Raw genomic sequence first — 13,768 nt, forward strand, 5'->3', positions numbered from 1 at the left:
AACAATTATGGTTTCATAAAATTTAATCCGAAATTCAAAAATGGTGGCGTCCGGAAATTGGGCACAAATTGGCGGAGTGTTCCCTAACGTGGCGCACTTGAATAAATCTCGGAAAATTCCAAATTAACATTTACAAATTTCTGTAAACTTGATAAATTCTGATAAATAATTATTATCTCTACTTACATACCCAGCCAGATGTTTGTCAGAAAATTATTTTCTTATTTTTCGGGGCATTTTCAAAGGGTTCACTTTGCACTTGAAAATAAAATCGGAAAATCACGCCAAAATAAACTTTTCTTCTAACTTTGTAAATAAACTCGCGATTTATGAACAGGAGTGTTTAGAACTTGATGAAATGTCACTTTCTGTGAAATTTCAGTTAAAACTTTTGCTCTAGCTAGGCGCTACAGGCGAAAACTCAAAGTGCGCCACGTTGGGGGCTGCGCCACGTTAGGGTACATCAACAATATACCCAAAAGTTGTGCGCATTTACCTTGTCTTCATATATCAAGTGGTCTTGCAAAAACCTCAGGACACGTCCGTCGCCAGCCCCGAGCGTCAGGGGGGCCATAGTACCAACTAGAGGGGGCCCACTATCATAAAAATACAAAAATACACATGTATGGCTTTTGCCGTTGGGCGACTAATTGGTCGCTTTTACTGCTTTTAAGCAGTAAAGCCAAAACAAAAACAAAAAAAATTGGATACAAGGGGTGGGGGATCAGATGTACTTTCATCCAAAGTTTTGTGTCTTAAATTTTCCCCTTGCTTTATTCAAGTAGCCACTCTCATCACTTTTTAAGTTCCAACTCCCTACAGAGTTGTAATGACTCGAGTCGACTCAATTTTTGGCGACTCAACTCGACTCAAGTCCAAACAGGTTAAACTGACTCAACTCGGCTCAAGTTAATACTGCATGCATATTACTCGACTCAACTTGAGTCCCTCATCAGAAGACTCAACTGGACTTGAGTGGAAGGCTAATAGCACTCGAGTCCCAAAACTGTGCGAAAATATATTTTTGTTGACTTGCAGTACAAAGTTAGTTATGTTCGTGTACCTTGATTTACCGTCAAGTAAACCGCTTATCGTGTACAAATATGTGCCCTATCATGGACTCCCACATCATGGTTTTAAATGAATGCACAAAATACTATCCTGAACCAGAATTTAAACACATTTTGCAATTCTTGGTTTCATCATCGGCTTTGTTATGTTGTTTATTAGATGGTGTTCATGTGTTATCAGTGACTCAAATTGACATGAGCATAAATTTGACTCAACTCAACTCGACACAACAACACACTGTGTCTCGACTTGACTCAACCTTCTTGCCCTAATGACTTGACTCGACTCAATCATTTCCTTAAAATTACTTGACTCGATCACAAACTTCAGTGACCTGTTAGTCTAGTTTTTCTACACTTCTGTGGTCCTGATAATTTAAAAGCTGTTCCAAATCTTTTGCTTCCAGGCTCAGGTTCAACTGTTAAAAAATTGTCTGTCATCACTGCAAGACAACTAGTTCAAGGTAGGCTCTAAAGAAGATCCGCTGACAAGTTCAAGGAGAGGAACTCACAGGAATGTTAGTATTTTGGGGTGTTTCAAAGAAAAAACTCTAGATGTGAATCAAACCATTTGAAATTTATATAACATACTGTCTTTGGTCATTAAGAAGAAATCTGGGATACATGTGTGTATATATAGGGTGAGTAAAAAAGGACGTAACCAAATAAGAAAACATATGTAACAAAACAATATATGGCTCGCTCTATTTCATAAAAATAACAAAAGGCCAAAAAAAAGGTCTCCGGTTTCTGGTTCCGGACCATGTGCTTTGGCAAAATTAAGTTTTTGGGTTTTTTTTCAATGGAAGATGATGTCTCAAAACCGCCAAACTTACTAGGTGAGGTCGAGTATAAGCTTTATGTGTCCCACATATTTTGCACTAACTTTAGTTGGGCACCATATGCAGACGATGGTGTAATTTTGTAATTGTGTGTCTGGAAACCAGACTGAACGAGCGATGGCCGTGTATCTGGAACCTGTAAACGCTTTTGTGGCAGCACATGCATGATGTCAATGTCACTGTATGATCTGACATATTTGTTTTCTCTGATTTTTCTCTTGACTATTTAAATTTCCAGAAGAATATGGGTCTAGATCGTGGGTGCAGAATTCTCAAGCGTTATGGCCATACTAAGGTTACCTCAAGCTCCACCCTGAAGGATATTTTGAGAGCTTTAAGGGGATCAAAGTGTCATCTGCAATATCAGCCGACATTTGAAGGAAAAAAAATAGGGGGGGGGAACCCCTGTATCACTGCACCACTTTTGGGGCAAGCTCCATTTCAGAAACCTGAGGCAATTTTTGTTGTTGGCCTAAGGATAAAGTACATGTTATTGACTGTGAAAATGTCACCTAGTTTGCATACTCTATTCCCACGTTATGACTATTTTAATAAACAGACCACAAAATTCAGCTGTCCACCACTGATCATTAGTGGACAGCTGAATCTTATGGTCTGTTTACTAAAATATCATAGGTTTTCATTGGTTCGTAGAATAGTAATTCTACGAACCAATGAATAACTTTTAAATAAAATTTCCCACCTCCATGAAACAACGAAAACTTGCAGAGGAAAACAGACAAAAATCACCATCAATATGGCATTCCATAGACAGCTATAAAAATAGCTTCTTTTTAGTAAAACATGCATAACTTCTGATAGCATGATCAATTTCAGTAATGCTTTTTTTTTTCAGATGAGTGGAAGAACATGCTCTTTTACGATATACTTCATTTGTGTATTACATTTGATTGATATTTAAGAAAGAAAAAAATTGATATTTAAAAAAGAAAAAAAAAATTATTCCAGGTCACTTTCTTTTTGACTCACCCTGTATATTTACTGATTTGTAGAGAAGGGAAATACGTGTAAAAAAAAATGACTATTACTATTTTCTGTTACTATTTGCTTGTACTTGAGTGAAGGAAAGAATGGTATCAGCCATAAACTCAATTTTCTTGAGAAACATTAAATAGTATACACATATGGACTGGCAATGAGGTCACTAGAGCACTGTGCCCAGAGGGACTGTGAGTGACCATAGGACCCTGTTCTGGTCACTCACAGGGCAGAGGGGGCATAGACATGCACTTAGTGACCAAATTATGCCAGTCCATATGTGTTTTTGCACCTCTGTCCTACATTTAAACTAAAAAAAAACCTTTCAGGGTTTTATTATTGAACTGTTTAAATTCAACAGTTAACTCATAAGCAATTCAACTGTAAGCAATTCAACAATTAAAGGAACGCTTTTAGTTTCCCTAGATTAAATTTTTGAGTTTGAGTTTTGTCGGAGGGCGCTTTTACCAGTCAAAAATGTTTGAGTATAGTGCCCGATCAGGCACTATACTCTGGAAATTACGTGCGCGAGATGTCTTGACGCATTTGTAGTTCACACTGATGGAAGTTTCAAACACTAGCCTATATTAGCGAGTCACACGTAACCGCGTTTAAGCCAACCAGGACAAAGAACAAGCAAGCAGTGTGTTACAATTTTGTCTTACCACATCTCCCTGTTGATTATTCAATTAAATAGTATAGTTAGCAGTTAAAATATTTGTTTTGTTTTGATTTATTATTTTTTTCATGTGAAACAATCGCAAAGTTGTATCTTTATCGAAAGCTTCAAGATCAGACTTTATAGAGTAGAAGGTTATTGATTGTAAAATAGTAAAATGTGGAGTTCCCCCATCATTCCAATTTTATTTTTAATCACAACACAATAGGGAGCCCAATACTTTTTCGAAAATACTTGGTGAACCAATTTCCATTGCGTTTGAGTAGTAAAGGCGTGTTCATCGGTCCTGAGAAAATCATGGATGTTTGTTAACCAAATATTTAAATATAAAAACATGATTATGAAAATCAATTCTGTTTATCATGTTACTAATGTCATAGGAGTCAATACCTCACAGATTTTATTAGAAGACAAATCTAAAGTGTTACATGTTTTTGTTAATGATTTGTGCTGATATATGTAACATTTGTATTGAATATCTTGCTTTCACAGTAGATAGTCAGTAGTCTAAGCCTTTCAAGTTACTCTGTTTACAAAGAAGTGTATATCTTTTTGTTCATTATTTACAATAAATTTGCATTTGCATTTAAAATATTCTATATTGTGAACCCATTTATATCATTTGATAAAATAGTTAACAATTTTAATAATTGTAAAACTGTATTGCAACATTAGAATATCCTTTTGTTGCTCCACATCAGTGGACCATGAAAAGATGACCATAGAAAACAGGCAGACAACTTGTGACTCACTAGTGAACCTGAAAAGGTTTCACAGACGGCGTTATTTTTTTTATTCAGTACTCTTAGTACTCTTACCTATTCAAGCTACACAAAACAATTGCCCTCTAAGTCTGCCTGAATATAAATGACCGGAGCTTGAAAATTATAAAAAGACAAATTTGCTTTCTCAATTCAACCCCAATCTGCGCATGGGACAAGTTTCCCAAAATTTGGACGAATCTGAATGCTATATTCATGAATTGCAGTGGACCAAATATGAATTCACGCCTAGCACCCAAACAGCTCGATTTGTGAGTCAAAATTTTGATGCCTGAAATTCCTTCTTGCATGAATAGCACAAACGGCAATTTTTAAAGGATGGTTGTGTGGACAAATACAGGGCGTCACAAAAAAAAAAGGTAATCCTACTTTAAAGGGTTATTATGGCCCGACTATATGTTTACCAGCAAAAAGCTTTATGCTTTTCAATGATACCTTGGGTAACATTCCAGGGTCACGCATCATGGAGCACCATTGTCTTGAAGTTGTGGTGCAAAAATGCAGTTGGTTCACTTATCATACCTTATTTTGAAATAAGCTGTCATTGAAAAGCACAACGCTTCGGCTTTAAGATTATATCATGCTTTTTGCTGGAAAATATATAGTCTGGCCATTATAACCCTTTAAAGTAGGATTAGCTTCTTCTTTTTTTAGACACCCTGTACATGTATATTCTACTTCTAAATCCTCTTTCCATGACAATATCATTTCAGTTTCCCCAAACATGCCACTTATCGCAGCATATGAATGAGATATTAAAAACTATTATTACAGGATTTACAAGTTTAATATTGCGAATATGTTTGTGTTCCTTGGGTGGATTATATTTTTGTACATGGTGAGTAAAAAAAAAGCCAAAACCCAAATGTCAGGACCATTGTTTTAGTGAAGTTCTGCATGTAGCACTTTCAAAATCTAGGATATTCATAAGGCCCAATTCATAAGCTTTCTTTTAGTACAAGAATCATTCAAATCACTCATGTACTTTTCAAGTTGCGGAGTTTTGAACACAACCGCCGTCTTTAAGGTTCTGTCCACGGATAACAAAAAAGATGTGTGTTCCTTCAGCAAAACGAAAACAATTCACACACATCTTTTTATGATTTGTTTTCGTTTTGCTGAATGAACACTGAACAGCTTATGAATTGGGCTTTCATATCCTAGATTTTTAAAGTGCTACATGCAGAACTTCACTAAAACAATGGTCCTGACATGTTTTTTATTTTTTATTTTTTTACTCACCCTGTACTTTCTGACAGTACGTTTACATGTACAAACCCCGCGCTGTCAAAAACGATGTCACTGTACACGGGCGGCCAATGTTGGGCCGTCCACTAGTCTAGAGCACTGGCCCAGCTTGCGCCATGCGGAAATCACGCTGCGCGACATGGGTCAGCGGAAAAATCTGTATAAACTTCTGCAGAAATGTCCTTCTTTCTTGAAATGTCCTATTTACAATAACTCGGAAATGGTATCATTATTTTCATCTATTCTTCATCTACATGGAAATGTTTTTAATTTGTCCAGGAAAACTGGATAAACATTTTTTAAATGGATTGATTTAATGATAATAATAACTAGAGCTATGTCTGTTCGATGAACAGAGCATAGGGGCTTTTCCGTATTTCTTTTTTTTTTTGGGGGGGGGGGGTTGTTTTGTCCATATGCAAAAAGATACCGTAGTTACAGGACTAAATTCTTCACATATAGGACTTTAAAATATACACCATTTAACATGCTGTTACATGTCCCGCGACGACGTCATCGTAACACCACTTGTCAATGCACATGTTTTCATTGTGGTCTTGATGTGCACCAAGTTTTACGTCAATCCCATGAAAGAAAGTGTACAATTTTGTAAGCGGAATAAAATCTTAAGTATTAAAAAAATAATAGCGTTGCTGTTGAAACCCCTCAGCCAAAGTTTGTTGAAAAGGGCAAACTGACATTCCATGCAGAAACCATTAACTCACCACAGTGACCTTGACCTTTGACCTTCTGACCCCAAAACCAATCCAACTTGCCTGTACCCAAGGGCAACCCCCTACCTAAGTTAGACACCAAAATCTCATTTCCAACTCGAATTAACATCCGAAAACCATTTACCTTAAGCTTACCACAGTGACCTTGACCTTTTGACCCCCAAACCAATCCCAACTTGCCTACTCCCAAGGGCAACCCCCTACCAAAGTTAGACACCAAAATCTCATTTCTAACTGAAGTTATCATCCGGAAACCATTTACCTTTAACTCACCACGGTGACCTTGACCGTTGACCTTTTGACCCCAAAAACCAATCCCAACTTGCCCAACCTCGTCTCCAGGGTGTCGAGCAGTACGCGCCCATCACTACCTGCTCTCTCACCCTGGTATTGGATCATTTGCATGTGCAAGATTTTTGCACACGTATGCAAATGAGGAACAGTCTGGTGCCTGGATATGCGTTACACACTAGCGTTTGTTTTTGTATGGGGTGTCTGGGGTAAAAACAGAGTCAATTCGTAGCAGCGCGAGCACGGCGTGAGTTACGAAAACACGATTTTTGAAATCAAACTGTTACGATCTTATCGAGACAACATGCAGTATCATATTTCATATTAATATGAGCAAATTGGAAAGGAAATTAGTATTTTCGAGAAGGCGTGGACGAATGATCGCAAAAAACACGTACTGCACGTTGTGAATATATAGCACCAAGTACACGATAAAAATCCATTACAAGCCAATTGCGGTATCCAATCAGGATACAGGAAGAAAGTTTCCTATCCAGGGTTTACTATTGGAAACGCGGTTGGAAATAAAGTAAGCACTGGGGACGAGGTTGCAACTTGCCTACTACCAAAGTTACAATCCTAAACATCTTTTCTAAGGCCAACCAAAAAAGTCTCCGGTTTCTGGTATGCGCGCGCGTCGCCGTAGCCATGTGCGTCGGCAAAATGACAAAGTTTTTTTTAATGAAAGATGATGTCCCCAAACCGCCAAACTCACTGGTTTGACTGGAATACTGCTGCTGCACAATTTTAACGTGTTTTTAGATTGGGTTATGGTCGAGAATAAGCTTTATGTGGCCTCTCTGGACTCCCATATATTTGCACTAAGTTTAGTCGGGCACCATTTGCAGTCATCAGCACACATTTGAAGCAAAAAAATCAGGTAAAAAAAAAAAAAAGCCGCGTCGCCGCATCACTTTTTGGGCAACCTCCATACCAGAAACCGGAGACTTTTTTTGTGTGGCCTAACTCGAGTTATCATCCGGAAACTAAGCTGCCCGGACGGACGGACGGACGTCCGGTCTAGCCAGACGGAATTGTGGGGTGATAGCATTGTGTTCCCATTATCCCTTTTTCTAAAGATTCCCTTCTGGGGTGATGTTTTTCTATTGTGAAAAAAAATTGGGTGATGTGTCCTGAAAGGAACATCACCCCACAAGGGGGGTATGGTCAGAACGTCCTTACGGACGGATGGACGTTCTGACCGTACCACCCTTGTGGGGTGATGTTCCTTTCAGAACACATCACCCCACTTTTTTCACAATAGAAAAACATCACCCCAGAAGGGAATCTTTAGAAAAAGGGATAATGGGAACACAATGCTATCACCCCACAATTCCGTCTGGCTGGAACGGACGCCGTAGGCAATGAATACCCCTCGAGCCTCTCGGCTGAGAGGTAAAAATCATAAAAATAACCGATAACGTCATGGTGACATCATTTCAAATTTTGCATACTTTTTGTGACATTATCTACCTATATAGTCGTGTTCCCTAACGTGGCGCACTTCGAAGCTTACCCGACTTTCCTCGTGTAGTGTTGCCAAACCTCTTTGTTGATAAACCTCAAATTCATGCAATAAAATACTTGTACTTTTACCTTATCAGTGCTTGCTATTTAACCTCTGTGAACAATTTCAGTTTCATAAAATTTAATCCGAAATTCAAAAACGGTGGTGTCCGGAAATTGGGCACAAATTGGCGGAGTGTTCCCTAACGTGGCGCACTTGAATAAATCTTGGAAAATTCCAAATTAACACTTACGAATTCCTGTAAACTTGATAAATTCTGATAAATAATTAATATCTTTACTTACATACCCAGCCAAATGTTTGTCAGAAAATTATTTTCTTATTTTTCAGGGCATTTTCAAAGGGTTCACTTTGCACTTGAAAATAAAATCGGAAAATCACGCCAAAAATAGCTTTTCCTTCTAACTTTGTTACGGGTAAATAAACTCGCGATTTATGAACAGGACCGTTTAGAACTTAATGAAATTTCACTTTCTGTGAAATTTCAGTTTAAAATTTTGCTCTAGCTAGGCGCTACCGGCGAAAAATCCAAGTGCGCCACGTTAGGGGCCGCGCCACGTTAGGGTACATCAACAATAATGTAATGGTGACGTCATTTCAAATTTTGCATACTTTTTGTAACATTATCTACCTATCCATAAAGTTCCATGACAATAGGAACTTTTGTTATATGTGTTTTGGAAATTCGCGTTTTTTTATGATGTAATCGTGACGTCACAAATTTTAAAAAGGTTATACAAAAAACAAATACAAAAGGAATTTAAAATTTTGCCCGTTGCGTTCATAAGATACTGCTTAAAGGTCCAAAAATTCCAAAATACATATTAAATCGCACGATTATGTCATCATGACGTCACCTCAAATTTTACCTACAACACATTCCAGTCTCCCTACATACCAAGTTTCAACCCAATTGGACTTACTTTTCTTTAGAAATAGGACTTCAAAATATGCATGTTTGTGATGACGTCACGTGACCCATGATGACGTCATTGTTACAATACCCGTCAGTGCACATATTTTTTATTGTGGTCTTGATGTGCACCAAGTTTGACGTTAATCCAAAGAAACAAAGGGTAAAATTTTGTAAGTGTAATAAAATTGTAAATATTTTAAAAATCATAAAAAAATCCACCGATGACGTCATGTTGGCGTCATTTCAGATTTTGCATATTTTTACTTAGAACACATCCTGGTCTACCTACATACCGAGTTTCAACCCAATTGGACTTACTTTTCTTTAGATATAGGACTTCAAAATATGCACGTTTGTGATGACGTCACGTGACCCATGATGACGTCATTGTAACAATACCCGTCAGTGCACATAATTTGCAAAAAAGCCTTTGTTTTTGTTCATATTTAAAAAATTTTTTTTTTTAATACTTTCTTCTTTTTGTTCCATGTAAAATCCCATAGACTTTGTACACGATTTTAGTACGCGCCACTTTGGCATTTATCTTTGTCGTACACCATTCAAATTAAGCATATGCATTGTCATTATAGAAAAGTTGTGTCCCGAAGAGTGACGTCATCATGGGTCACGTGACGTCATCACAAACGTGCATATTTTGAAGTCCCATATCTACAGAACTGTAAGTCTGATTCGGTTGAAACTTGGTATGTGGGTAGACCGGGATGTGTTATAGGTAAAAAAAAAAAATGAGGTGACGTCATGATGACGTCATCATGCGATTTTATATGAATATTTGAATTTTGGGACCTTTTAGCCATATCTCACGAATGCAACATGCAAAATTCGAAATTCTTTTTGTATTTGGTTCATTAGGTAAATAGGTATTTGCACAAAATTTTAAAAAGTGTGTGACGTCACGATGACGTCATCAAAAATGCAATTTTTCAAAACCTATATAAGGAAAGGTCTGATCGTCATGAAACTTGGTGGGTAGGTAGATAGTGATAATGCCAAGTCTGAAGTGACGTCACGATGACGTTGATGTTTTATGATTTCTTTAATATTTATAATTTTATTCTGCTTCCAAAATTGCACAAATCTGATTGACTGTGAACTTGGTTCAAACCAAGATCACAATGACAAAATGTGCATTGTAGAAGGGTTTTCAAGATGACGTCATCGCATGTGATGTCATGTGATAAAGCTATATTTTTGGAATTATTCTAAGCCTGGTGAACAACCTTTAACTATTAAACACTCTAAAAAGTGACGGCAAAGGACAAACATAGCATAAACATTTATAAAATGCGAAAAAGCCCTGTGTTCTGTTGTTCAACAGACATACCTCTCTATTTTTTTTATTGTGGTCTTGATGTGCACCAAGTTTGACGTTAATCCAATGAAACAAAGTGTAAAATTTTGTAAGAGTAATAAAATTGTTAATATTTAAAAAATCACAAAACTCAACCAATGATGTCATGTTGACGTCAATTCAGATTTTGCATACACCGTGACACCATCTACCTATCCACCAAGATTCATGACGATTGGGCCTTCCCTTATATGTGTTTTCAAAAATGAAATTTTTGATGATATCATCGTGACGTCACTTTTTTCTAAATTTTGGGCATACACATATAAACTAACAAACATAATACAAAAATAATTTTCAATTTTGCATGTTGCGTTCGTGAGATATGGCTTAAAGCTAAAAAAAATCAAAAAATTATATAAAATCACACGATGACGTCATCGCGACGTCACCTCATTTTTTTTCCTGTAACACATCCCAGACTACCAACATACCGAGTTTCAACCCAATCGGACTTACAGTTCTGTAGATATCGGCCTTCAAAATATGCACGTTTGTGATGACGTCACGTGACCCATGATGACGTAATCAGGTCAAAAGTGTGTTACACCAAAAACGTGTACAAAGTCAATGGGATTTGGGGTAGACCCAAAAAGATAAAAAAAGAAGAAGAAAAAAAATCAGAACAAAAACAAAGGCTTTTCCGCTGTTTGGCGGAAAAGCCAATAATACCCTGGATTGGACATTTGGGAGAGATCCCCATAGACTTGTGCACAAAAATTTTCAAACTTAAATGTGTATTCCCTTGTCCTTTTTCCAGAATTTCGGTATGTTTACTAATTTGACCACGAGCAACAGATATAACCTAAATGCGACAACAAAATTGTGCCTCTAAAGGGGGGCTGTGACATTAGGGAGACATGAAAATGTCTCCCTAATGACCGATGTCTCCCATCTTGCGAAGAAATTACTATAACGTGTCTCTTAATAGTGGTACCTTTACATGTATAATAATAATAATAATACAGAACTGTATATAAGCTTTTCTGTCCAGTGGAAGAGCAAGTTTTTGGTACACTGAGTAGTCTGGTGTCAGTAGATGATCGGAGGCTTCTGGTTGGCTTGTAAAGTTGAATGAATTTGGTTGGTAAACAAGGGTCAGAAGTTCGAACTTGATTCGGTTGGGGACTTCACCCAGTGAAGATCATGGAGGATGGGAATGACGTCATATTTGACAAATGGCACTGACTTGGTTGGACATCTGCATGGTTGGGTCAAATACCACTCCAAGAATTCTGATCTTTGAGGAAGCCTGGTCCGACAACAGAGCCTTGTGGTAGTCCAAACTCCAGTAGTTGTGGATCAGATAGCTCACTATCAGCCTTTACTATATATAGTATTAGTGCGACCAACAAGGTAAGAATGGAACCACTGTTGAACATGCCCTGTAATCCCAAATACATTGGATAATCTATCTATTTGTGCCATCTTCTTTCAAGTTTTCTACGGTTGCGTCTGGCAAGGTGAATTTCGTTCGTGGTTGGTGGGATTTGAACCTTCGTGTTTTTATCTTGATGGACAATGAGCGTCCAGGACACTTTGGACCGCGTTGTAAAACAAAACTTGGGCATTGGGACTACTGTCATATGGAAACGACTCGAGAGATCGCGCAAGATCATCGGTGAAAGTATCAGTGTCGATAGTTTCTTGTTTTCAATTGCACCACCTGTTGGTTGGGTTTGGCGCCATCAATGACGCATTTAATCACATGGTGATCCGAGTGTAGCTTGTCCAGACTTTTGCACAAGGACATGAAATCACAAGATCAACAGTATGCCCGTATTTGTGAGTTGAGTGGGCCCGTGGACATGTTGTCGTAGGCCATGGTCAGCAAGCAATGTGAGAAACTGAGCAGTGTTAGTTGTATTTGGCGTATCGAGGTGCAGATTGAAGTCCCCTAGTATTAGGTGATTTCCAGAGAGTGGTGAGATTTCGGCCAGGAAATCATTGAAGTCTCTCCAAAATTCTGAAGTATTCTGGCCATTCCTTGGTGACGGGGGCGGTCTGTAGATTGGAAATATACACAACTGTTTTGTGGCATCAGTAATGCAAGCAAGTTTAAATGATTGAGTGGATTCAATGTTGAGCGGTGCCTTGAAGATGACAATACCGCCACCAAACGTATCACTGTCACGTGGCTTGCTTGGTGTTCGAAGAATTTTCAAAAAAATTGTTTGTTTTTTTCTCAGAATAATTTGTACATTTGGACAATCTAAGCTCATAACATGCATATTCAACATTCATATGTAAAATTCATATTTATGCTTTCATAAATTTTCATGAGTTTAGGTCGTCTGTTACTGTAACTTGTGGAAATTATGTCATACTGTTGGGCAAATGAAATGGTGAAGCCCAGCTCCTTGTGGTCCCCGACTGCTTTCCAGGCAAGACCACTACGTTCCTTGATGTCCTTTTCACCATGAATGATCTGAGCAGAAACCTGCATGAGCGGACAGTGGCAGTGTCGGTTGGGGTGGGGGAGCTTTTTCCTTTTGTCCATTTTCCTTTTGTCCTTGCCCCCCCCCAGCTTTCCCCCAACACTTAAGCTACAAAATAATATAATACTGGATGGCTTTAAGATGGATACAAGAATGTACTGCATGAGCTGTGACAAAATTGCACGAGTCGAAGATGAGTGCAATATTGTCGTAGCTAGTCCAATATATTCTTGTATCCCCTGAAAAAAGCCATCCAATATTATAGGTTTTCCCAGCCAATGTCGTAAAATGTTCATTCACTTCGAAAGTCGGTCATTCATTTTCGTCTGAATTTGAGAATCGCTCTGAACACGTGTTTCATTTTCGCTACCACAGCATTCGATTCCATTTCAGTTCAATAAATTAAGTGATTGAGCAGCACCTTTCAGCTTCATTCAGATTCGTTTACAAGCATTTTTTTTTTGCTTTTAGAGGGCATTTTCAAAAATTCACCATTCTATTTCACTTTTAATTTAATGTCATCAGCACCAGATACAATTAGGGGTTTCTTTTTCATTAACTGTCAATCAAATTAGCGTACCTGAAATCAATTTCGAAAAAGTATGCTTGCGTTAATGAATGCACAGAAAAATTAATTGGCCGTCTGTTTCTCAAAACCGAATGCACGGACAATGAAAACGATTGAACTTTCGTTGAATTGATATGAGATTAAAGCCGTGCATTCAAATTCAGACGAAAGTGAATAACCGATTTTCAGAAGTGAATAGACATTTCATGAAATTAGCCGAGAAAACCTATATTATTATTATTTATATCCTCCTCTACGGTTGCAAGTCCTGGACCCTGACCAGACAGATCTCTGCATCCAT

At 37.9% G+C, this 13,768-nt stretch overlaps 1 long non-coding RNA gene across 1 annotated transcript; it reads left to right on the plus strand.

Moving 5' to 3' along the window:
- Nucleotides 1-509: 509 nt before the first annotated feature.
- LOC119743101 lies at nt 510-5,161 on the plus strand. The gene is made up of 2 exons (XR_005272968.1): nt 510-1,588; nt 2,151-5,161. It is a non-coding gene; the product is annotated as an uncharacterized LOC119743101 (long non-coding RNA).
- The last annotated feature ends 8,607 nt before the right edge of the window (nt 5,162-13,768 follow it).

This window comes from Patiria miniata, unplaced genomic scaffold (genome assembly GCF_015706575.1).
Source record: "Patiria miniata isolate m_02_andy unplaced genomic scaffold, ASM1570657v1 HiC_scaffold_11, whole genome shotgun sequence".
Taxonomy (NCBI): domain Eukaryota; kingdom Metazoa; phylum Echinodermata; class Asteroidea; order Valvatida; family Asterinidae; genus Patiria; species Patiria miniata.